This window comes from Eurosta solidaginis, chromosome X (genome assembly GCF_040869045.1).
Source record: "Eurosta solidaginis isolate ZX-2024a chromosome X, ASM4086904v1, whole genome shotgun sequence".
In the NCBI taxonomy this organism is placed as follows: Eukaryota; Metazoa; Arthropoda; class Insecta; order Diptera; family Tephritidae; genus Eurosta; species Eurosta solidaginis.
Window position 1 is genome coordinate 31169194 of NC_090324.1, and position 24069 is coordinate 31193262.

Here is a 24069-nt window from a genome sequence, read left to right on the forward strand (position 1 = left end):
CAGGTATAAAGGAATCGAGATAGATATAGACTTCTATATATCAAAATCATCAGTATCGAAAAAAAATTTGATTGGGCCATGTCCGTTCGTCCGTTAACATGATAACTTGGGTAAATATTGAGATATCTTCACCAAATTTTGTACACGAGCTTATCTGGATAGATTGGTATTGAAAATGATCGAAATCGGATGATAACCACGCCCACTTTTTATATATATAACATTTTGGAAAACACAAAAAACCTGATTATTTAGTAAATAATACACCTAGAACGTTGAAATTTGACATGCGGACTGATATTGAGACTCTTGATACAAATTTGAAAAAAATGTTAAAAATGGGCGTGATAAAATCAATTTTACAAATATTATTAATCATAAATCAAAAATCGTTAAACCTATCGTAATAAAGTTCGGCAGAGAGGTTGCCTTTACTATAAGGAATGCTTTGAAGAAAAATTTGCGAAATCGGTTAAGGACCACGCCCACTTTTATATAAAAGATTTTTAAAAGGGTAGTGAACGAATAAAATAAGCTATATCTTTGCAAAAAGAGCTTTATATCAATGGTATTTCATTTACCAAGTGGATTTATAACAATAAATAGGAAGAACTTCAAATTGTAAAAAATGGGCGTGGCATCGCCCCTTTTATGACTAAACAATTTTCTATGTTTCGGGAGCCATAACTCGAAGAAAAATTTAAGGATCGTAATAAAATTGGGTACACAAATTTTCCCTATGGCAGGAAATATTTCTAGAAAAAATGGACGAGATCGGTTAAAGAAATATTTCTAGTAAAAATGGACGGGACCGGTTAAACACAACGGCAACTAAGATATAAAACAAGTTTAAAAGGGTCGTATTCTAGAATAATAAGCTATAACTTAGCAAAAAATAGTTTTGAATCAATGATATTTAACTTATCAAGTTTTATTGTAAGAGGAAATGGGGGGACATCTTTTTTAACGGGCGATGCTACATGATATGTAGAAAAGTAATTTATATGAAATGAAATGTACAATTGAAGCTCAAGCTGAGTATATAATGTTCGGTTAAACCCGAACTTAGACACCTTTACTTGTTTATATATACATATAAATGTAATTATTTACATCATAAAAAACTTGAAAAATAACAGCATTTCTCCAATCACTCTACCTGCAGACAAGCATAATAGCTTTGCGGGTTATATCATAGTATTTGCAAAATTGTAAAAGAATTTGAAACAAATCAATCAAAAACTAAAAAACCACATCAAAATCCGTTGCGTAGTTTTAAAGGTTTAAAGCATTCAAAGGGACATAGGGTAGGAAAAGCGACTTTTTTTTATACTATGCAGTGATTCATTATGTACAAAAAACAATGAAACAAGTAAGGAAGGCTAAGTTCGGGTGCAACCGAACATTACATACTCAGCTGAGAGCTTTGGAGACAAAATAAGGGAAAATCACCATGTAGGAAAATGAACCTAGGGTAACCCTGGAATGTGTTTGTATGACATGAGTATCAAATGGAAGATATTAAAGAGTATTTTAAAAGCGAGTGGGCCGTAGTTCTATAGGTGGATGCCATTTCGGGATATCGCCACAAAGGTGAACCAGGGGTGTATATATATAATGTGTTTGTACGATATGGGTATCAAATGAAAGGTGGTAATGAGTATTTTAAAAGGGAGTGGGCCTTAGTTCTATATGTGGACGCCCTTTCGAGATATCGCCATAAAGGTGGACCAGGGGCGACTCTAGAATGTATTTGTACGATATGGGTATCAAATGAAAGGTTTTAATGAGTATTTTAAAAGGGAGTGGAACTTAGTTCTATAGGTGGACGCGTTTTCGAGATATCGCCATAAAGGTGGACCAGGGGTTACTCTATAATGTGTTTTTACGATATGGGTATCAAATTAAACGTATTAATGAGGGTTTTATAAGGGAGTGGCCCTTAGATGTATATGTGAAGGCGTATTCGAAATATCGACCAAAATGTGGACCAGGGTGACCCAGAGCAACATCTCTCGGGTACCGCTAATTTATTTATATATGTAATACCATATTCCTGCCAAGTTTCCAAGAGCTTTCGATTTCGCCCTGCAGAACTTTTTCATTTTCTTCTATTTAATATAGTAGGTGGCACATCCATTTTACAAAGTTTTTTCTAAAGTTATATTTTGCGTCAATAAACCAATCCAATTACCATGTTTCATCTCTTTTTTCATATTTGGTATAGAATTATGGCATTTTTTTCATTTCTTGTAATTTTCGATATCGAAAAAGTGGCGTGGTCAAAGTCGGATTTCGGTCATTTTTTATACCAAGATAAAGTGAGTTTAGATAAGTATGTGAGCTAAGTTTAGTAAAGATGTATCGATTTTTGCTTAAGTTATCGTGTTACCGGCCGAGCGGAAGGACAGACGGTCGACTGTGTATATTATTATTATTAATAGGTCTGAAAGCACTGCGACCTTTGTGCAGATCTATTGTGCAAGACCTTTCAGCCTAATTTTGTATTTGGAGGCTCTTGATGTATCTAAGTACCTCTTCTGGCTTTTTACTCCATATAACGTAGGGATTAAGAGTCCCACCACCTAGATGGGATAGTCTCTGCCTAGCTAGAATGACGCATTCGCAGAGAATGTGAACCGGCGTTTCATCATCCAGCTCACAGAAACGATAAATTTGGGTATCAGATAGATTTAATTTACTTAGGTGATATCGTATACCGCAGTGTCCCGTGTAGTACCCAGTAAGAGTTCTTATGTCCCCCCTGCTTAGGTTAATGAGTTTGGCTGATACTTTCGTTGTCGAAAGTATAAACAGTTTGGCCTGCCTTTTCCCTGGGCAAACAATCCAGTGACGTCTGAACTGTTAATTTCCCAGTTACTTATAGTTTCCCTGGTGTGTGCTTTTGTGAGTCCACAAAAGGGATCTGGACCATAGAATGCTGATGTATCACCCTGCTTTGCTAGGTAATCTGCATGTTCATTACCTTCATGTCCCTGATGTTCGGGAACCCATCCCAACAAAACCTTGTTTTTGGCTCCCAGGGCATTAAGGATTTCAGTGCATTCATCCACCAGTTTAGATGTAACTATGTCGGATTGCAAGGCACGTAGTGCCGCCTGGCTGTCCGACATAATGTAGATGCTCTTCGATCTTGAGCCTCTCCGCAGACATTATCTACCACATACCTCTATTGAATAAATTTCTGCCTGAAATTTGGTGGGGTAACAACCCATTGGTATCGATTTTTTGAAGTAAGAAAAGCTGCCTTCGCGCTGTTCGGACGTGTTTCTAAGCGCTCGCTTGTGTTTTTGTAAATTCTAAATCATTTTGGTTGTTTTTGCTTTAGTTCAATACCTAATACAAAATGCCGTATATTTGTGGAAATAGGGTCGATCGCGGTCAACCTAAAATTCAATGCGCTAAGTGCAGTGAACTTTTTCATTTGCATTGTACCGGTGTTTTGCCTACTGATCTCGAATATTTGAGTGAAACCAATAGTGCTTTCTATTGCAAGGTTTGTGCATGTGAACGACGTCGCTCTATTCGCTCGCCACCCCCCACTGTCAGTGCTACATCAACAATAAATACAACTGAAAATACAGTAATTGATTTGTCTGCGCTGTGCAATGACTCAATTGTCGATGCTGTAAACAATGATAATGAGCGAAGTGTTGCTAATAATGTTAATATTGAACAAACACTAGTATCTTTAGTGAGTGAAATTAACCTGCTTAAAGCTAAGAATGCAGAGCTCATAACCGCTCTGAAGTTATCACTCGACGATGGCCATCGTTTGCGTGCTCAAATTAGCGATTGGCAAGCAGAGATTCGCTCTGATTTTAAATACCTTTATGACAACAACACTGCTGTCGCAAATGATGTGAAAGTCTTGAGAGAAGATTTTGCGAAATTTCATGTTAAACAGCCATTGCCTTTGAACAGCTTTCGTCTTCGCTCTTTGTCTGACACTCATCTTCATGGCGCTTCATCAACACATTCTAACATACATAGAACATCATTAAATATTAATGAGATAAATTCTGCTCCTGTATCTAAAGCGGTGGTCAACAGCATTGGTCTCGCTAAAGCTAGTACCTATGCTTCTTCTTTAGTTAAAAATAATAATAACAATGACACGCACAACAAAACCGCAAACAATACTACATCAAAAACCAATAACACAAAGTATGCTGTTGAGTCACAGTATGTTGATGAGGGTAATAAAGGCAAACGTACAGGTGTTAGCAAACGTCGTAAGAAGTCGACCACAGTGGGTCCGTCAGCTGCATCTACATCAACTTCTCCATCTACATCAACTTCAACATCAATTTCTGCTTCGACATTGGGGTCATCACCTGCATCTACGTCAACTTCTGCATCCACATCAACATCTATTTCTGCTTCGACAGTTTCCGTGGTGCAACCTGTTGGTCCTAGGGAGGTGACTGCCGTTCCGCCTCGCAGAGCAATTTTTGTTTCTCGGTTGCATGCTTCATTGACTGTCGATGATATTTCAAATTATATATGCTCTAAACTTAATATTAATAATTCTAGTGTTGAAGTTTTCAAATTTAACTTTAAATATGAAAGGGAAATTTCATCTTTTAAAATAACTGTGCCACACCTTTATGTTGATAGTGTTCTTGACAGTTCTTTTTGGCCGGAGCATTCTGTGGTGCATTTGTACAAGAGAAATACCAATATAGTGCCAAAAAACTCTATTACCTTCACCGCGGGTACAGCAAAAAAGTAGTCACCGACTCACTCTCTATAGTCGTTCATTAACAAAATGTTCGTGGTTTACGATCTAAATTAAATACCTTTTTTCTTAACAGTTTCGCTTTTACAGCGCAGGTTGTTGCTTTCACCGAGAGCTGGTTAAAACCTGACAATTTTAACGCTGAGCTTTTTTCAAGTAACTACGTCGTTTACCGGCGTGATCGTATATCTAGAGCAGGCGGTGTTCTTATTGCTGTGGACTCAAGTCTTTCATCCGAGTTGCTGTTGTCGGACAACGCATTTGATATTGAGTTTATAGCAGTAAAGATTTCAATGCGATGTTTTAACTTATATATTTGTTGCTCATATATTCCGCCCCGGTCGGATATGTATGTTTACAATTGCCATAATTTAGCTATTTGAAACTTGTACTCTCAGTTGCGAGACAAAGATCGCTTAGTCGTTCTTGGTGATTTCAACTTACCCTCGGTAAATTGGATTAGCTTGAGCGACTCAAACACTTTGACTCCCACCTGTCAGCATGATTTCGTTAAGAATATTTTAGATACATCTCTCGTACAGATCAACAATGTTTTAAATTGTAAAAACAAGATTCTTGACCTGGTATTTGTGGCTGAATCAGTGGGTATTGCTCTCAATCGTATTTCTCCTTTATCTTTTCCAGAAGATCCCTTACATCCTACGCTTGAAATAGCAATTGATATTATTCAGCCTCCTATGGAGCTGTGCTTTACAAAATTAAAATCTCGATCCCGCTCAAGATGTTTTTATAAGGCGGACTTCATAAAACTCAACGAATTGATTGCTACTCATGACTGGTCAGATCTTTATTCGAGTAAGGACGTCAACTCAGCGACTTCATTATTTTACGGTATTCTTGATGGCTTCTTTGAAAGCTGTGTCCCCCTTCGATGTGTTAGTGCTGGAACAAGTAAACCACCTTGGTTCACAAGACAACTTATTAGACTCAATAATGTTAAATCTAGGCTTTATAAACGTTTCAAGAGATCAGGATCGTCTGCCGATTTTTCTAAATATTCGGTTGCTCGTTGCAACTTTCATTGTCTAAACCAACAATGTTATAAATTGTACTTAAGCAGTTGTAAATTTCAATTTTTCAACAATCCGAAAAGATTTTACAGTTTTGTTAATTCCAAGAGGAAAACATCTGGTTTTCCAGCTACTTTTTCTTTTGGTTGCAAGAATGCTAGTTCTGATAATGATATTGCGGAATTATTTGCAGAATTCTTCAGGTCGACCTACTCATCTAAACGTTTTCAACCCGGTCAACACTCCTACAACCTGGAAAGTTTTAATTGCATTCCTAATCCAGTAATTGATAAGAATACTGTTCTTCAGAGCCTTCTCGGTTTGAAACCGATTTTTTCTCCGGGTCCAGATGGTGTTCCTAGTTGTGTACTCAAATACTGTGCAGTTAACTTATCTGAGCCGATACATAAATTATTCCAATTATCTGTGGAATCTGCCACTTTTCCATTGATTTGGAAGAAATCATTTATTATACCTTTACACAAAAAAGGTAGTAGGTCTAGTGTCGAGAACTATAGAGGTATAGCTAAGCTTTCAGCTATTCCCAAAACATTTGAGCGAATAATTACATGTCAACTTCAACACATGTGTAGCTCCATATTATCGCCCTGCCAGCATGGGTTTGTGCCGCGTAGATCAACTACTACCAACTTGCTAGAGTTTACTTCTTTTGTAATGGATGGATTTTTAAACAATAGGTAAACGGATGTGATCTATACCGACTTAAGTAAAGCGTTTGACTCTGTCAATCATGAGCTTTTAGTTTACAAACTTGATTTACTTGGATTTCCAAAGCATTTGCTTGCATGGCTCGAAAGCTATCTCGCGAATCGGACTCAACAAGTTTTGTTTAAAAACAGCTTTTCTAGGCTGTTTGATGTGACGTCTGGTGTGCCTCAGGGTAGTCATTTGGGTCCGTTACTTTTTACCTTGTTTATAAATGACTTACCACAAACTCTCATACATTCCCGAACTCTTATGTATGCAGATGATGTTAAACTTTGTTACTCATACTTGCCTTCGGAGGAGTTTCTTCAGGCAGACTTGGACTCATTTCAATGTTGGTGTACTGCAAATTTACTAGTTTTGAATTGCTCGAAGTGTAAAGTAATGACGTTTCATCGAGTGAAGCCAAGTTTGACATCGTATACGTTAAACAGCACGCCTTTGGAGCGTATATCTGTCGTAAGTGATCTAGGCGTTCTTTTTGATCCTAAACTGACTTTTCATATGCATATCTCATCAATGGTAAGCAAAGCAACGGGTATACTCGGTTTTGTGAAGCGATGGGTTAAGGAGTTTAATGATCCGTATCTGACTAAGACCCTCTACACATCGTTGGTACGACCAATCTTAGAGTATTGTTCGTGTGTCTGGTGCCCAGGGTATCAAAACTTTATAAAGCGTATTGAGTCAGTACAGAAGCAATTCATTATATTTGCACTACGTGGTCTTAACTGGGATTCTAGTGTGCATTTGCCACCATATAGAAATAGGCTTCTCCTTATAAATCTGCCAACTTTAGAAAATCGAAGAACTTTACTCGGGGTAATGTTCATTCACAAGCTCATTATGGGCGAGATCGACTCATCTGATCTTGTTAGTCGACTAAATTTTGCTGTTCCTGGTAGAACGTCCAGGCATTTTGTGCCTTTTTATTTACCACTTTGCCGGCAAAATTTTGCCAAAAATAATCCACTGCGAAGCTGGTGTTCGCACTACAACAACTTGTATAACTGCATCAGTTTTGAATGTTCGTTTTCCGAGTTGCATAATTCAATACTGTCACGTCTGGCCTGATATTTTGTACTTTCTTTCCTATGTATGGTTGAATTTAAATATTTTTAATTCTAACATTAATTTTATGTTTTATATATCTTAGTAGTCGACCGCATTGTGTCTGTGCCGACTTTAATCCAAATAAATTAAATTAAATTAAATTAAATTTTGGCTCATAGATGCCAGCTCCGGTTCTTCCGTCATCGAATTTCGATCCATCCGTGTACCAGACCTCTGAGTCAGAGTCGTTATAAGGATTCCCTATTTCCCAGTGGGTCCTGTCCACAATTGATACTTCAAAGTTCCGTGAGATTCTGAGCTTAGTGGAAATTACGTCTAGCAGTTGTAATGAGGGATTTCCTATGCATTTTCTTATTACTTTCTTATGCCCTATCATATTTCCTTCCTGCAGCTCAGAAATATTTGGAAGTCTTAGTGCACCTAGTGTTGCCTCTTTCTCTATCAGAATAGGGAAGGGAGGTATTCCCACTAAAGCACTAAGTGCGCCAGCAGGGGCGGTCCTCATCACACCCGTTATGCCAACGCAAAATAATCGATGCAGTTTGCTTAGTTTAGCCGTTTCCTTTCTTTGCGTGGCCTTCTGCCACCAAACTAGAGAAGCATAGGTGACTATTGGCCTTACGACAATATTAAATGTCCAATATACCATTTTTGGACAAATCCCCCATGTTTTGCCGTAGAGACGAGTACAGGCGAAGAAAGTTCTTGTTGCCTTGTTTAGGATAGCATCCAAATGAGCATTCCACGTGAGGGTTCTATCTAGTGTGACCCCTAGATATTTAGCCTCCATTGATAATTGTATTTTTGTACCACCCAGGGATGGTTCTGGGATTGATACTTTCCTTCTCCGGGTGAAAGGCACTATAACTGTTTTGTTAGGATTTATAGACAATCCTTTGGTATCGCACCACGTCTCTATGATGCAAAGGGCTTGTTGCATGCGATCTGATATTGTATCTTCGTGCATCCCTGTGATGCAAATAACTAGGTCATCTGCATATCCTTGTGTGTCAAATCCCTTGGGTTTCATTAACTGAAGGACGTCATCAATGACCAGGGTTCACAGGAGAGAGGAGAGCACCCCTCCTTGTGGACAGGCTCTTGTGGCCGCAATTGATTCAGTTGTCCCTCCCAGTTCCAAATGAATTTTTCTACTCTTTAACATAGATAGCACCCATCGTATTATTATAGGGCTTATGTCCTTGTCAATCATAGCTTGTTCGATAGCTTGATGTGCTGTGTTATCGAAAGCCCATGATATGTCAATAAAAGCGCAGAGGGCTATATTTTTTGACTTTAGAGCATTTTCGATTTTTACCGTGAGACTATGAATAGCCGTCTCCGTGGATTTCCCTGACTGGTGGACGAACTGATTCCTACACTGAGGGAGTTTATTTAGATTGACCTCCCTGATATATGCTGATCTAAGAATTTCAATAATAAAACGGAAAAGCTCCCAGTTCGTTTTCCTGGTATTTCTAAAAGCTGGCATGTGTTACGGAAAGTGACCAATGTCGAATACAATGGAAGAAATATTAGTTTGTTGCTTAAAAGCATCGCCGCCATTGGGCGAGAACTGGTGGCATAAATTAACTTACCATCAGTACTGTTCGGGCCTTTTACGGCACCGTGTTGAATCTAGGGCTCCTGGATGAAGGCTATTGCCAGACCTTCTTCTGCAAATTTTTTAATTAGGACGTCTGAGGCTGCCTTAGCATGGTGAAGATTCACCTGAAGGCATTTCAGACGTCTTTGCTTTTGGGATTTGATAGGGAGGGGAAACACTATTTATGGTCTCTGCGGCCACGTGTAGCCACCTTCCTTGCCCTATTGTTAAGCGACATTTCGGCTTCTTCAGCCGTTCGTCCTCGTCCTTTTTTATTCCCTTTCCTGACATTGGGGCTCCCACGAGGTGGTTGCCTTGTTGCCGGGTTTTGGGGGAGAGGCTGGTGGACTGTCGCTGCCTTTTTGGCCTCTGTGGGCCAACACTAGACCCAGAGGGACTGGGCTCTTCTTGAGAAGGTTTTTGGGGAGTGTCCGATTGACTCGGCAAATCCTGCTGTTCAGTAGGTAAATGCCTACTAGATACCTTCTGGTTCTTCGAACAGCACGGTTTGTCATCGTCAACCGTATTATCCCCCTCACCCTTATTGTCACTGCCGCTGGTATTTATATTTACCAGGGGCAGGGATGGCTTGCTTTTGGGCCTTAACTTGACCCTGTCAAACCCACAGAACATCAAGTACTTGCGTTGCTTTAATAGCTCCGCAGACAACGGATCGGCGGCTATAGTAACTTCCGCCACCCTGGACTTTCGAATCCGGTTGAGGATTCTCCAGTTCCTGGTATTCAAGCCGACAAGCTAACCTCAAGATGTCGTCGTTTGAGGGGCATTCCTCTTCCTTAAAGTACCTCACGAGAATGATGCGACGTGGTATACCCTTGGCACCTTGCCTTGGAGTAAGCTTTGTGGCGATAGCCCTTAGCCACGACGCGGTGGTTGCATTCCTGCAGGTGATAGAAAGCGAGAACGGGCGAGGTATGCAACCGCTAAACGTAGGCTTTATAGCACCATCTTTTTGGCTCATCACCTCTCCCAGGATGGCCTTCAGTTCCCCTGAAGACCAGACCGTGGCTGGATAGTCGGGAGGTATAATGCCCAGCCTTACCCCACTCAGGACATCCCTGAAAGTTGCCGACTGCTTGGCTGTTGCATCACGATGGGGAGGCATGGTTGCCTCGACATTTGATGCACAGCTTTCCACAGGTTATGACAATATTGTAACGAATTTCCTGCAAATCCTCTTATTTGTCCTTCTGCTAAGTTCGAATCACTAAACTGTTGAATAAATAACTCCAATAATATTGAACAATGGAAAAATTGCCTTTATTAAAGTACTTCACAATAACACTTATATTTTGCAACTGGCTTGCTTAACAACCAAACTGATTGATAGCTCAAATGAAACTCTACTAATCAAAATACTGCTCTTGCTCGCCAGATAGCGTCTTAATCTAAATCTCAAATCAAACTGAATTCCAGCGCCTCTACAATTGCCGCCTTTTATACTCTCGGATTTCAACGTTCGCATCTTCTAGGCGCTTCCAGAATCTACTAGTCCAGCAGCTCTCAAACTTCTCAGCTGTAACTACAATTTCATGATTTTTTCTCATTGCATACTTTCAGGAGTATCTCAGATATATGCATGTGTTTGTGAATTGACTCTCCGCTGCTCGTATACGTACATGGTACATATGTGTAGACGCAATTATTGTTTCGTTTATGTAGATATATAATGATTGATCTATGGATGTGAATTCACGTCACTGCTTAGCATCGGCTTAGAGACGATAGCATCGCTCAGTGCTGCTAACATTCGTTACAATATTTTTGTATTTCCAGCTGTGGGCAGCGACATCTTTTTGGGCTCTCTCTGGTGGAGTAGAGCTATCTGAGCGACCTGTCTTGGCTGACCCCTCACCACGGACCGATCCCAGGGGTTTTTTGGCAAGTCCCCTGGCTTCATTGTAGCTAATCCCAATGGCCAATAATCGCTTGAGACGTTTTCGAGCGGCACCACTTAGCCGATCTCGCTCTGCATTCCGCCCAGGCTGATCGCTTTTCGCCGGAGAGGCAAGGAGCCTCTCTTTATTCTCCGGACAGACTGTGGATTGTGTCTCTACCTATTTGCATCCGGCAGAGTCCTCACATCTGCCATCTCCACGTCGTGCAGGGGACTATTAGGCTCCGGCAAGTCTGTGGCGATAGCTGATTCGGCTTGCACCGAAAGGTCGCAATCGACCTGATCTATTGGGAGCTGTTCAGCTCCATTTTGGTTGTTTTCTATTTTATTTTTATCCATAAAAATACCGACGAGTATGGGGGAAGGTAGCTCAGCTGGGACATAGCCCCCAGTATCCCAGCAAGACTAATTACAAGCAGAGGGCGTCAGGTATCTGGAGGCTGGGCGTGGCTTCAACCGATTTCGCCCATTTTCACAGAAAAGAATTATCGTTATAGAAAAAGGGCGGAGCCACGCCCATTTTGAAATTTTCTTTTATTTTTGTATTTTGTTGCCCCATAGCATTAGTGGAGTTGAATGTTGACATAATTTCTTATATACTGTAAAGATATTCAATTTTTTGTTAAAATTTGTCTTTTAAAAAATTTTTTTTCAAAGTGGGCGTGTTCATCTTCCGATTTTGATAATTTTTATTTAAGAATCATATAGTAATAGCAGTAACGTTCGTGCCAAATTTCATTATGATATCTTCAACGACTGCCAAATTACAGCTTGCAAAACTTTTAAATTACCTTCTTTTAAAAGTGGGCAGTTCCACGCCCATTGTCCAAAATTTTCGTACTTTCTATTTTACGTCATAAGGTCAACCCACCTACCAAATTTCAGCGCTTTATTCGTATTTAGTAATGAATTATCGCACTTTTTCTGTTTTCCGAAATTCTCGATATCGAAAAAGTGCGCGTAGTTGTAGTCCGATTTCGTTCATTTTAAAAAGCAATCTGAGATGAGTGCCCAGGAACCTACGTATCAAATTTCATCATGATACCTCAAAATTTACTCAAGTTATCGTGTTAACGGGCAAACGGACGGACGGACATGGCTAAATAAATTTCTTTTTTCGCCCAGAACATTTTAATATATAGAAGTCTATATATATCTCGATTAGTTTATGCCGTTACAGATTACCGTTATGCGAACAAAATTAATATACTCTGTGAGCTCTGCTCAGCTGAGTGTAAAAACATATGCCAATAAGGCAGAACAAGAATTCTATATGTAAAATTATTTTAGAATATGTACTAATATATATGTATATGTTTAATATAAATTTAGGAAAAGGAAAATTCATAATTGAACGGTATTATATAAAAACATGAAGCCAGAAAAAAAAATACTGTAATTTTAACGACTTTAAAAGTCTAAAAGAAAGTTTATTTAACCATAAAAATGTGCAACTGGTCCGAACGAACGAATGTCAAAAAAGGAGGGTGCACCCTAATACTCGTTAATCTAAGTTGCTATTAAATAAATTCTAAAGTGTGGCGAAGCTAACCGCCAAGACAGAAAAAATTGGCTAAAGTGTATAATACGGCGACGGTTTGGAGGCGGTGCCCTCCAAGACGACAGGATTCCAGGCAGTTATTATTGAAGGCATTTGAGACTCAAGAGTCGCACCACTGCCGTATAGATCCACTGTACAATGTGAGGCTGAAGACCCCACCTTTTCCAATTTCCGACCTACAGACATATAGCGCCAGTGTGTCCCTTCTGGAGCATTCTTTTACATTTCGCCTCCAGTCTAGCTTCTTTTCTAGAATAACGCCGAGATATTTCACCTCGGTGGAGAGTTCGATTGCCCTACCATTTAGCTGTGAGGGGATAAATTCTGGTATATTGCGTCTGCGAGCACCATCTCAGTTTTTGCACTGCTCATGCTGAGTCCACACTCCGTAAACCAGATTTTTGTTAGGTTCAGTGCATTTTGCAAGAGTTCGCTAAGCACCGGAAGATGTTTGCCAGTAGCCATCAGGGCTATGTCATCAGCATATGCACTGACCTGGCAGCCGGTAGACTGTAGCCTAGATAGTGTGTTCACCGTCAGGTTCCAGAGGAGAAAGAACACCCCCTTGGGGGATGCCTCTGCTGGCATACCTTTTTAGCAGAAATAATAGTTCTCCTTTTTAGACTTTGTTCAACGAATACCCCAAGAGGCTCTTCCACTCCCAGCACCACAGGGAATTCGTAACCACTGTTGGACGAACGTTGTTAAGGCCCCTTCTATGTCGAGAAAAATGCCGAGCGTGAATTCCTTGAAAGCAAGTCCCTTCTCTATCCTTGAGGTGGTAGCGTGTGGAGATTTGGTTGAAAGGTGTATCCTGGAATGTGAGCACTAACCAAGGTCTCTAGAATTTCGCCACTAGATGTTACCTAGTCTCCGGTTGCTGTACAAATACAACTAAGGTGTGGGGTTTTTAGAGAGAACCTTTCGTAAGCGGTTGGCCTCAGAATGAATGTTATTTGTGAAGTTCTTCCAAGATTCCCTATTGGATCTCTGGATAAACTTCTTAAACGATTTTAAGGCGTCCCTGTAGGGGGACCATATCCCTGTCTGTTTCGTTGTTTTTCCAATGCACGGGGACTTCGGGGGTCCACCAATAGGGTCTTGTTACCCCTTGTCTTAATCTCCGGACATGCTACTGTGAAGGCAGCGTTACAAGATTTGGTGACAAAATCCACTGCTTCGTCCATCTTTGATGATGACTCCAGCTCACGGAGGGAATCAAACGTCGTGTCTGAGATAGGCGCTTCATCAGTTCTTAGCGGTAGGCCCGACCTACTGAGGACTGAACCTGTTTACAAAAGTTCCAGTCCCTGTCCCTATTCCTATAGGCCGCCCTGTGGTGGGGTCGCAAAAGCAGAGTAAAAGTGACGTATATGTGGCAGAGTAGGAGTTATCATTGGAAACTTTTATTCCTTGACAAAATCAGAGAACGGCCCTGAAACTAGAGCAATATCAATAACTTCCCTCTTATTCGCGGTGTAAAAAGTTGGCTTGTCTACAGAGTTGAATATGCGAAGGTTGTTACTGATAATAAAATCAAAGAAAGACTCATCCCTTGTGTTTGTATTGGTTGAGCCCATGCGAGGTGCTGCGCGTTGGCGTCGGCCCAATTATTATCGTGAGCCTTTTGGGCTGGGATTCCCTTACCGCTTTGTTAAGCCGATCCTGACAGAACCCCCCCCCCCCCCCCCCCCCTTCTCCTGAAGCTATTGAAACTCTTTAAATATGGATCACAGATATCATTTTTCATTTCTTAAAAAGAAGCGAAAGACCTATCTAATATGTATGTAAAATTTCTTCATTATTATAAAAACTCCTATAACAAATTGAAGAAAAAAATTATTTTCCTATTGTAACAAACTTTGAATAGGGCACTACTACTTGCAGCGTTAAACAACTTTTTTATAGTTTTCAATTTTTATACTTGTTATAATTGTATTCGATTAGTTTAGTGCTCATAGATTTTAAATAATTTGTAAAACGCTTTTTCTGAAATAAATGTCAGTGAGAAAATAGAAATCGTAACAATTGGTGTCGACGTGGGATACTCAAAATAATTTTATTTTTATGAAAATGGCAAAGTTGAGTGAGCTTAAGATTCCCCAACTTAAGAAGGAATTGGAAAACATAGTTTATCTACTTCTGGAAATAAAATAGAATTACAAGCACGATTGCGTGAAGCTATGGAGTCGGAGAACATTAGTGTGGACGAATATATGTTCAAGCTGGAAACGGAGGCAATCCCCACTGGAACTGAGGAAAAAGCAGAAGCTATGAGTTCTTCAAGAGGTATGGACGTGAATATGATTATGAATGCAATATCACAAATTTCGTCAAAGGTGTCTCAGTTGACTTCTCAAATATCATCGGAGGTATCGTTGCAGATAAATTCGCAGCTGGATACTCGCATTTCGCAAATGCTTTCCCAGCTAGAAGCACAGAAGTTGCATGTAACATCAAACACGAGATGCACAAATTGTAGAATTACAAGAGAAAGCAGGAAGTATTGAAGCTGAAGTAGATGCAATGAAAACTCGTATCGGTGAGGTACAATCAACTCATCCCAATTTTTTATTCAGTGGATTCAAGGTAAAGCCTCCAAATTTCGACGGTGGTGTGCCTTTCACAATCTTTAAGCTTCAGTTCGAGACAACAGCAACAGCAAATCGTTGGAGTACCGCAGACAAGGTCGCTGCATTGGTTGTTTCACTTACAGGTTCTGCTGCTGAAGTACTGCAGTCTGTTCCGGAAGTCGAGCTGGGTAATTACGATGCTTTAATGGCGGCAGTAGAAAGGCGCTATGGTAGTGACCATAGGCAACAAGTATTCCAAATGGAACTAACTAACTGCTTCCAAAAAGTAGGTGAAACTCTGCAGGAGTACGCAACAAAGATCGAGCGGCTAGCGCACTTAGCGTACACTAAGGAATCTGCGGAGTTCATAGAGAAGATGAAGTATCAAGCATTCGCGAGAGGTATACTAGATTCCGACACGAAACGAGCAGCGTACTCAACACCGAAAGGAACGTTTGCTGAAACAGTATCTTTTGCACTGACGCAAGAGACAGCAGCAAGCCAGCACACAAGGTTCATCAGATTGAAATTGAAAAGTCCAACTCCTTGGAGGCAACCATAAAAGATGTAATACAAGAGACCTTATCTAAGTTTAACCGGCGCAGCAGTGCGGATATCAAGTGCTATAACTGCGGGATGACTGGCCATATTGCCCGAAATTGTAGTACAACACGAGGCCAATCCAAGGTGAGCTTTGGTGAAAGAAGACAAAGCTGTGGAACTAATAATGGGGATATACCAAAACAGCAGCCGTTAAACTAAAACGAACCACCTCAAAGGAGCTTGAGTTGGTTCCCACAACAGAATGCTCCATAGTTCCCGTTTCTAATATTGGACGGGAAAGCAATAACTTGTCGGTGAGGGGAACTGTCAATGGTCGATGCATGGTACTTAGTTTGGACACAGGTGCAGCGAATTCAATCATCCGGTCAAATATGGTAAAGGGTATTGTAGAACCATTAGTTGGGTTCAAGCTCCGAACTGCTACAGCTGAAATTGTGGATGAACTTATAATTGGCGTAGATTTTATGCTGCATCATGGTTTTACATTGGATTTGAAAAGGAAACTGATATTGTGTCAAAATATTGATATACCTCTTATAACCGGGTGTGCGCACAGTGTTCAGGCACGGAAGGTCAGCTTAAGTCATCGTCAACGGATTCCCCCAAAGTCATAAACAGTTGTATGGACTAATGTGGAAGGAAGCTGCGGAGTGGGCGAAGTTTGCGTTATTGAAGCTGCTGAAGGAAACAAGTGTAGCCATTGCAAGAACACTGGTGCATACTGGAAACGGTATTCGGGTTCCGGTAAGAGTACTAAATAATTTTAATTCAACAGTTATATTGAATAAGGGGATTGTAATTGGGAAATGCCAGCCTGTGGAAGCCATAGTGAATTGCGAGAGCCCTCAAACAGGATGCGACGGATTCCAGGAAGCAAGCGGAGAGGCTCCTAGCTTTTTAAAGACTTGGGTGCTTGGTATGAAAGAAAATGATAGGGTAAAAGCTAAGGGATTGTTGGAAAAATACAGCAGCATATTCGCTGTGGGCAGTGGGAAAACTGGTAGAACTGCCATTGTGAAGCATCGAATAGATACAGGAGATTCAAAACCAATTCGCCAAGCTCCACGTAGAGTTCCACTAGCAAAACGTGAAGAAGCAAAACAAATTATACAGGACATGCAGGAAAATGGAGTAATTGAGCCATCAGTAAGTCCCTGGAGTTCACCTGTTGTGTTGGTTAAAAAGAAAGATGGTAGCACTCGGTTTTGTGTTGATTACCGGAAACTTAACGAGGTCACGAAAAAGGACAGCTATCCTTTACCACGGATAGATGATACTCTCGACACATTATCCGGCGCAAAATGTTTTTCAACACTGGATCTAAAAAGCTGTTACTGGCAGGTGGAGATTGAGGATTGCGACCGTGAGAAGACAGCATTCAGCATTGGTGAAGGGTTGTGGCAGTTTTCCGTGATGCCATTTGGTTTATGCAATGCCCCAGCAACATTTGAGCGCCTGATGGAGAACGTGCTGAAAGGACTCCACTGGAAAACGTGCTTAGTCTATTTCGATGATATCATCGTTATGGGTAAAAATTTCAATGACCATTTGGAAAAGTTAGAAGAAGTTTTTCAGCGCATAGCATCCGCAGGACTACGATTAAATCCGATGAAATGCTCATTTTTCCAGTCAGAGGTCACGTATCTTGGACATAAGGTGACAACTGAAGGTGTTCAGACAGATCAGGATAAGATACAGTCAGTAAAAGATTGGCCCCGACCGGAAAACGTGCACGAAGTTCGAAGTTTTCTAGGACTGTGTACGTACTACCGACGTTTTGTAGCTGGATTCGCCAATGTTGCTAGAAGTCTTCACAATCTCACTAATAAAAATTGCACCTTTGTTTGGCACAAGGAACAAGAGGAAGCATTCCAGCGACTGAAAGAACTACTTTGTACCGCGCCTATGCTAGCTTATCCGGTGCAGGGAGAAATGGTCGTTTTGGATACAGACGTTAGCGCATATGGGAGAGGAGGAGTATTATCCCAGATAATAAATGGTCAAGAAAAAGTGATCGCGTATTATAGCAGGATCCTTGGAAAGGCATAAATGAATTATTGTGTAACTAGACGGGAACTGCTAGCTGTGGTGGACTGTGTAAAACATTTCCACAAATATCTTTATGGACAAAGATTTCATCTTAGAACGGATCACGCAGCATTGAGATGGCTACTCCAGTTTAAGCAACCAGAGGGACAAGTTGCACGTTGGATTGAAAGGCTGCAAAATTATGAATTTGATATTGAGCATCGTAATTGGGAACAAAATGGAAATGCTGATGCGCTATCGCGACGACCGTGTGCCATAGAGTGTAGGCATTGTTCCAAAGTTGAAAGGTCCGAAGGCAAAATAGACATAAGGCTAATGCAAATACAACCCGATGATGATTGGACTTTCACGCAATAAGAAATAGTCAACTGAGTGATGTGGACATAGGGAAAATGATGGAAGCCAAAGAAGCTGGAGATAGACCATCTAAAACTGCAATTGCACCACAAAGTTCTGCAGCTAAGGCATACTGGGCCCAGTGGAATAGCCTTAAAATAATTGATGGAGTTCTTCATCGCGTATGGGAAAGTGAAGACGGAAAACATACTCGTAATTTCATCATAGTTCCAAAATCCAGAGTTAAAACCGTATTAGAGGAATTCCACAACGGGTTTAGTGGAGGTCATTTGGGTGTGACTAAAACCCTGGAGAAAATTAAACAGCGATTTTACTGGGTAAACTGTAGAAAATCAGTTGAAGAATGGATTCGAAACTGCGCACGGTGTATGGTAGCGAAGGGTCCACACACCAGAAGTCGAGGTAAATTACAACAATACAATGCGGGGGCACCGTTTGAGCGAGTGGCAATGGATGTTGCAGGTCCGTTTCCAGTTAGTGACTCTGGCAACAAATATGTATTAGTCGTTATGGATTACTTCAGTAAATGGCCGGAAGTTTACGCGTTACCAAACCAGGAGGCAAAATCCATTGCAGAGGTTTTCGTGCAAAACTGGGTAGCCAGGTTTGGAGTGCCAATTGAGATGCATTCAGACCAAGGAAGAAACTTTGAGAGCTCAGTATTCAGTGAGATGTGTTGTTTGTTGGGAATTAAGAAAACGCGCACAACACCTCTGCACCCACAGTCAGATGGAATGGTTGAAAGATTTAACCGTACTTTTGAAGAACACTTGCGAAAGGTAGTGGGGACGTGTCAACAAAATTGGGACAAACATAACCAAATATTCCTATTGGCTTATCGCTCCGCTGTGCACGATACTACCGGACAATCGCCTGCAAGAACACTTTTTTGTAGCGATTTGAGGCTTCCGTGTGATTTAGTATTTGGGAAAGGTGTTGCCCCTGCAATGGGAGATAACAGTTATTGGGAAATGGTGCAGAGTGAAATGGATGAGTTGCATCGTAATGTGAGGGAACATATGCGGATAAAGAGTGACAAGATGAAAGATCGATTTGATAGAGCTGTAAATTCAGAAGGGTTCAAAGAAGATGACTTGGTACTACTGTATAATCCACAGAGAAAGAAAGGCATTTCTCTAAAACTGCAAGCATCGTGGGAAGGTCCATATAAGGTTATTAAAAGATTGAACGACGTTGTGTATCGTATAAAGCGAAGCCAGCCCGGACAAGGAAAAGTCAAAGTAGTTCAATTGGAAAGATTGGCACCATATGGTCGAAGAATTGTATGTCTAATCGGGACGATCAGACTTAAGTGGAGAGCAGTGTAACAAACTTTGAATAGGGCACTACTACTTGCAGCGTTAAACAACTTTTTTATACTTTTCAATTTTTATACTTGTTATAATTGTATTCGATTAGTTTAGTGCTCATAGATTTTAAATAATTTGTAAAACGCTTTTTCTGAAATAAATGTCAGTGAGAAAATAGAAATCGAACAGTATATTTATCATCTGAGGAAATTATTTTTTAGTGTATATTTCATACTTTGCACATTGGCTGCCACCACCGCAAGTGCTTAAACAGACATATCTTACTTACGGCTTAGAGGTACAATGACGAGCATTCCATGGAAAATCGTCAACTCTCGCCCGAATTGATCTCATTAATTTCAATTCCATATATTTCAAATAGACCACACCTCAAATATTCAAGGAAGAAATATTTAACCAACATCCTCTAACTGGAGTTTAGGGTGACAATTTCAACAGGTGTGGACCAGGGTGAGGGAAGCGTTGGTTCCACATTGCAATTAAAGAGATAGTTTGTGTCGTGTGAGGACTCATTAAAAGCAGGACTTACATATTTTATGTCGGAGCTGATTCTGGATAGGCAAGGGTTTAACCTCTTACAGTATCCAAATCGAATTTTAATTTTAATTGTATATGTTATTTAATTGCTGCTATAAACTTTAAATAACTTTGTATGAGAAATGTTTTCTTATATTCGTAAAAAAAATCAGCTAAGATTCTCATTTGATGTATCTAAAATTTTCACTCTAAGAAATATTCTTGAAAATAATATTTTAAAAACATATTTTAAATACTTATAAAATTATGTATGTATACAAATCTATTTGGCGCAGTCTACGGGTCAACCTAAACTCAAGGTGAACGGCGTTATTCCTTTTTTTTTTGGAACTAACGCGCACGAGCTTTGTTTCTCTTTGTAAAACGAAACAGCACCCGCGGTGTTAGGATGGGTGCGTTATTGCACTGCACCCATAAAAACATGTACATAAATACGAAAACGCCTAAAAGAATATTACAAGCAAATACAACAATCAAAAAGAAAATGTTATAGCAAATTTTATAGCAAAATTTTAAAATCTAAGAGCATTCAAGGAGTACAGAAGAAAAAAGAAATTCAATCTAACTACAAGCAACAAACAAAAGAAATTCAATATAACTAGAACCAATAAACAAAAGATTTCGCAATAACCAAGGCAAATACCCTTAACACATATCCTGGATTGTGCCGGGATTGTGCAGGCATGGGTCATATGGAGCTGTCCACACCTCATGAATCCACTTCCAAAATCTCTAGCCTTATATGCCATTGAAAATTTGTGGTCAATTTTGGAATCGGTTACACGGCAAAGACAGATTAGTAAGATTAGCGATTTAAAAACTACTCTTGTCGAAGAAAGACATAATGTACCACCCGAAGCAGCTCAAGAACTAATTGCATCTATGAAAAATTATCTTGAAGATGTTATTTAACAAAAAGGTGGTCATACGAGGTACTAAACTAAAGAAAAAGTAGTTTTTTCTAAGGCCAGGCGCAGCGCACGACATAAGCTGTGACCTTAGTTTTTGAGATAATTTTAGTTTTTATTAAATAAACGTGTAAACACATGAAAATTAAGTATTTGTTCAAATGGCAGCATATTTTTATTAAAACTGCATTTGAATTTTTTTTGACACCGTCACTAGCTTCCTTTCTATATAACTCTACAGTTTTTTTCTGTAGCTGCACGAAATAAGCTGTGAGCCACTTTATTTGTTTTTATTTATTTTTTATCCGGTTCAGGCCCGCTTATTCAATCGCTTATTTGTCAATTGTGTCTAGCTCCGTCTTAAAATGCTGTGATAATTATTTACTTGTGCTAAAAAATCTGAGAACGTGTGTTAAGTGATCCTATTCCCCTACTATGAAAAAGATATACACACATAAAAATAAATCTTCTATTTCATAGTTTTGATATCGGCTGACACTTCGGCTAAAAAGCCGCCTGAATATGCATTGCAATGTGATATCTTGAAGAAAAATCTATAATTTTGTTAATCGGTCTTGGTTTAAGTCTATATTTTAGTGGCGCAAACATATCTATTTTTTATCACTTTGGCTCCCGCTTCCGTACAAAGAACCAGACTGGAGGAAAAGTGGCCTTCAGACCAAACATAAACAAAAAGCACCAGCTTTGTATAAATGGATCGAAGTGGTAACCGTAGCCGCTATGTCAAAAGTACCGTTCTTCGAATCTGCTGTGAAGAGTGCTGTCGTTGAAAATTTGCAAAAAGCGGTGAATAGGGATTTTACTTTTATGCTACACTTCCACACGGAAGCGTGCCACAAATTTTGTGTAGCAAGACCGCACCAAAATTATACATTGAACTGATCCGTTAAAGTCAAGCTCTTTGCAATGCACCTTTTAATTGAAATTTTTAACAGCTATAAGCTGTAAATAAATTTAAAGGACTAATCAAAATCCTTCTCTACATTAAAATACCCAAAAAACTATGGTCATATTCACAAACAATGTTATGTAGGTGTAGTGCCAGAGTAATTCACTGCATTAAATTGTAGCTGGCAACTCCCCCTTTGTAAAAGTGCAAGATGCAACCATACATCAGATGCACTTGGCATCACTAAAATTGTTGGAGTTGAGCAACATGGATAATTTTTGATTCGTTGAAACTGCCGTTGCTCGACGCCGTTATTAATTTCGTTGCTAAGCAACGTAAGAAAAAATATGCCGAACCGCAGAGTTGCGTTAGCGGCAGTTTTCAGTCTGAAGAAGACCGGCACCAGATTAACACGCGCAATTTTGAAAACGCAAAAAAGAATTTAATTAAAAGTAGTGGACAGTTGTGAACAATTAAAAAAGTACACTGTACCAGAAAGAAAAATGAAAAGTTGTACATAAAGTTTATAAAAAGAGTGCACTAGAAAAGAAAGTTTTGTAAATACAGCTTAACCTAAGAATAAAAGTTGTAACGAACAAAGAGTGCAAAAAACAAAGTTTAAATAAAGAAAATAATATACTTTAGAAACTAAACCAAATCTACATTATTTCAAATAACAAAATAAAAAGTTGTAAGTAGTGCGTGTGTGGGACGGGAGCGCATTAGAGCGCTAGTTTCTCCTGGATCCTAAAACGGATCCTCGATATGGCGACCGTGAGCCGAAGCCCTGTAAAAACGGTGTGTGGCCGAAAGGAGGCAAGCCTCCCAACAGGCGTGGGTGCTCAAATTAAAGAAGAAAAAAAGAAGCCCATCACAAAATTTAAAAAATAATGAAAAAATGAATTATTTACAAAAAATTACAAAAAAATATAAAAGTTAAAAACCTATCTACAAAAAAAGAAAATCTACAAAAAAATTTAAAAAATCAAAAATCTACAAAAGAAAAATACAAAAATTTAAAAGCCATTTACAAAAAATACAAAACATTTAAAAATTCTTACAAAAAAAATATAAAACATAAAAACCATTACAAAAAAATATAAAAATTTTAAAAAAGATACAAAAAAAAATAAAAAATTTACCAAAAACCCTTCAAAAAAAATTTTTAAAAAAACATTGAAAAATCTACAAAAAATACAAATTTAAAATTCTACAAAAATATAAAATCAAAAAAATAGCACAAAAAGTTTAAAATCAAAAATTACAAAAAAAAGTACAAAAGATTAAAAACCATTACAAAAAAAAAAAAAATTTTTTTAAATTTGGAAAATCTACAAAAAAATACAAAAATTTCAAAAACCATTTCAAAAATTATGTTGGGTCACCGATTAAGAAGCACTGCATTGCCAGTTAGCTCACACAATTTAAAACTCTATTTTCTTTAAGTTATAATTGGAGGCCACGGCTATCGCGGTCATTCGCCTGAATTACCGATATTTGCTGGCAGTTATGCTAGTACATGTTATTGGTGTAGTCTAACGCCAGTCACTCAACTATTGTTAATTTCCCAGTCTCTTTGTCAGCTCATTTGCATTGCTTAAAAATCATATGTACATAGACATATACATACTTATTAGGTGCTGGAAAGTGCAATTATGAATGCAGCAACAATTGTATTGTTTTTTGTATAAGAGAATTTGTCTGGGCTCACTATTGAAAATTATGTATTTAGGAAAGTGAATTTACAAAATAAAAGTTAGTCTAACAGCTGACCACCGTGTGTTCACTTCGTCATCTTTTCGGATCGTTTTCACATAGAATACGTTTGTGCATTGGTTAGAAAAACGCTTTTAACCGTACATAGTTTGGCGCCCAACGTGGGGCTCGAATTTCGTAAGTAACACATTAAGTTGGGCACTAGTGGTCAGCGTTAGACCACTCATCGCCATCGTTGGACGTACCATCGTGGACATCGTCAGCCGCTACAAATTAATATTTCTACATTCTGCTACAAGCAATCATCGTCTTTGCTCTCGTAATCATTATTGCTGTCGCTACAACACTGCTCATATTGGAAATTGCCGCTTGCAAATCCACGCCATTATCGCTCTACAGCTGTTTTTGCTTTGCAGTAAAAACCGCATTTCTCTGCTGCCGTCGCT

General features: G+C 39.3%; 1 protein-coding gene across 23 annotated transcripts in view; it reads left to right on the forward strand.

Moving 5' to 3' along the window:
* zfh2 (Zn finger homeodomain 2) overlaps positions 1-24069 on the forward strand; it is a 2927436-nt gene that overhangs the window by 181330 nt on the left and 2722037 nt on the right. The window lies entirely within an intron of this gene.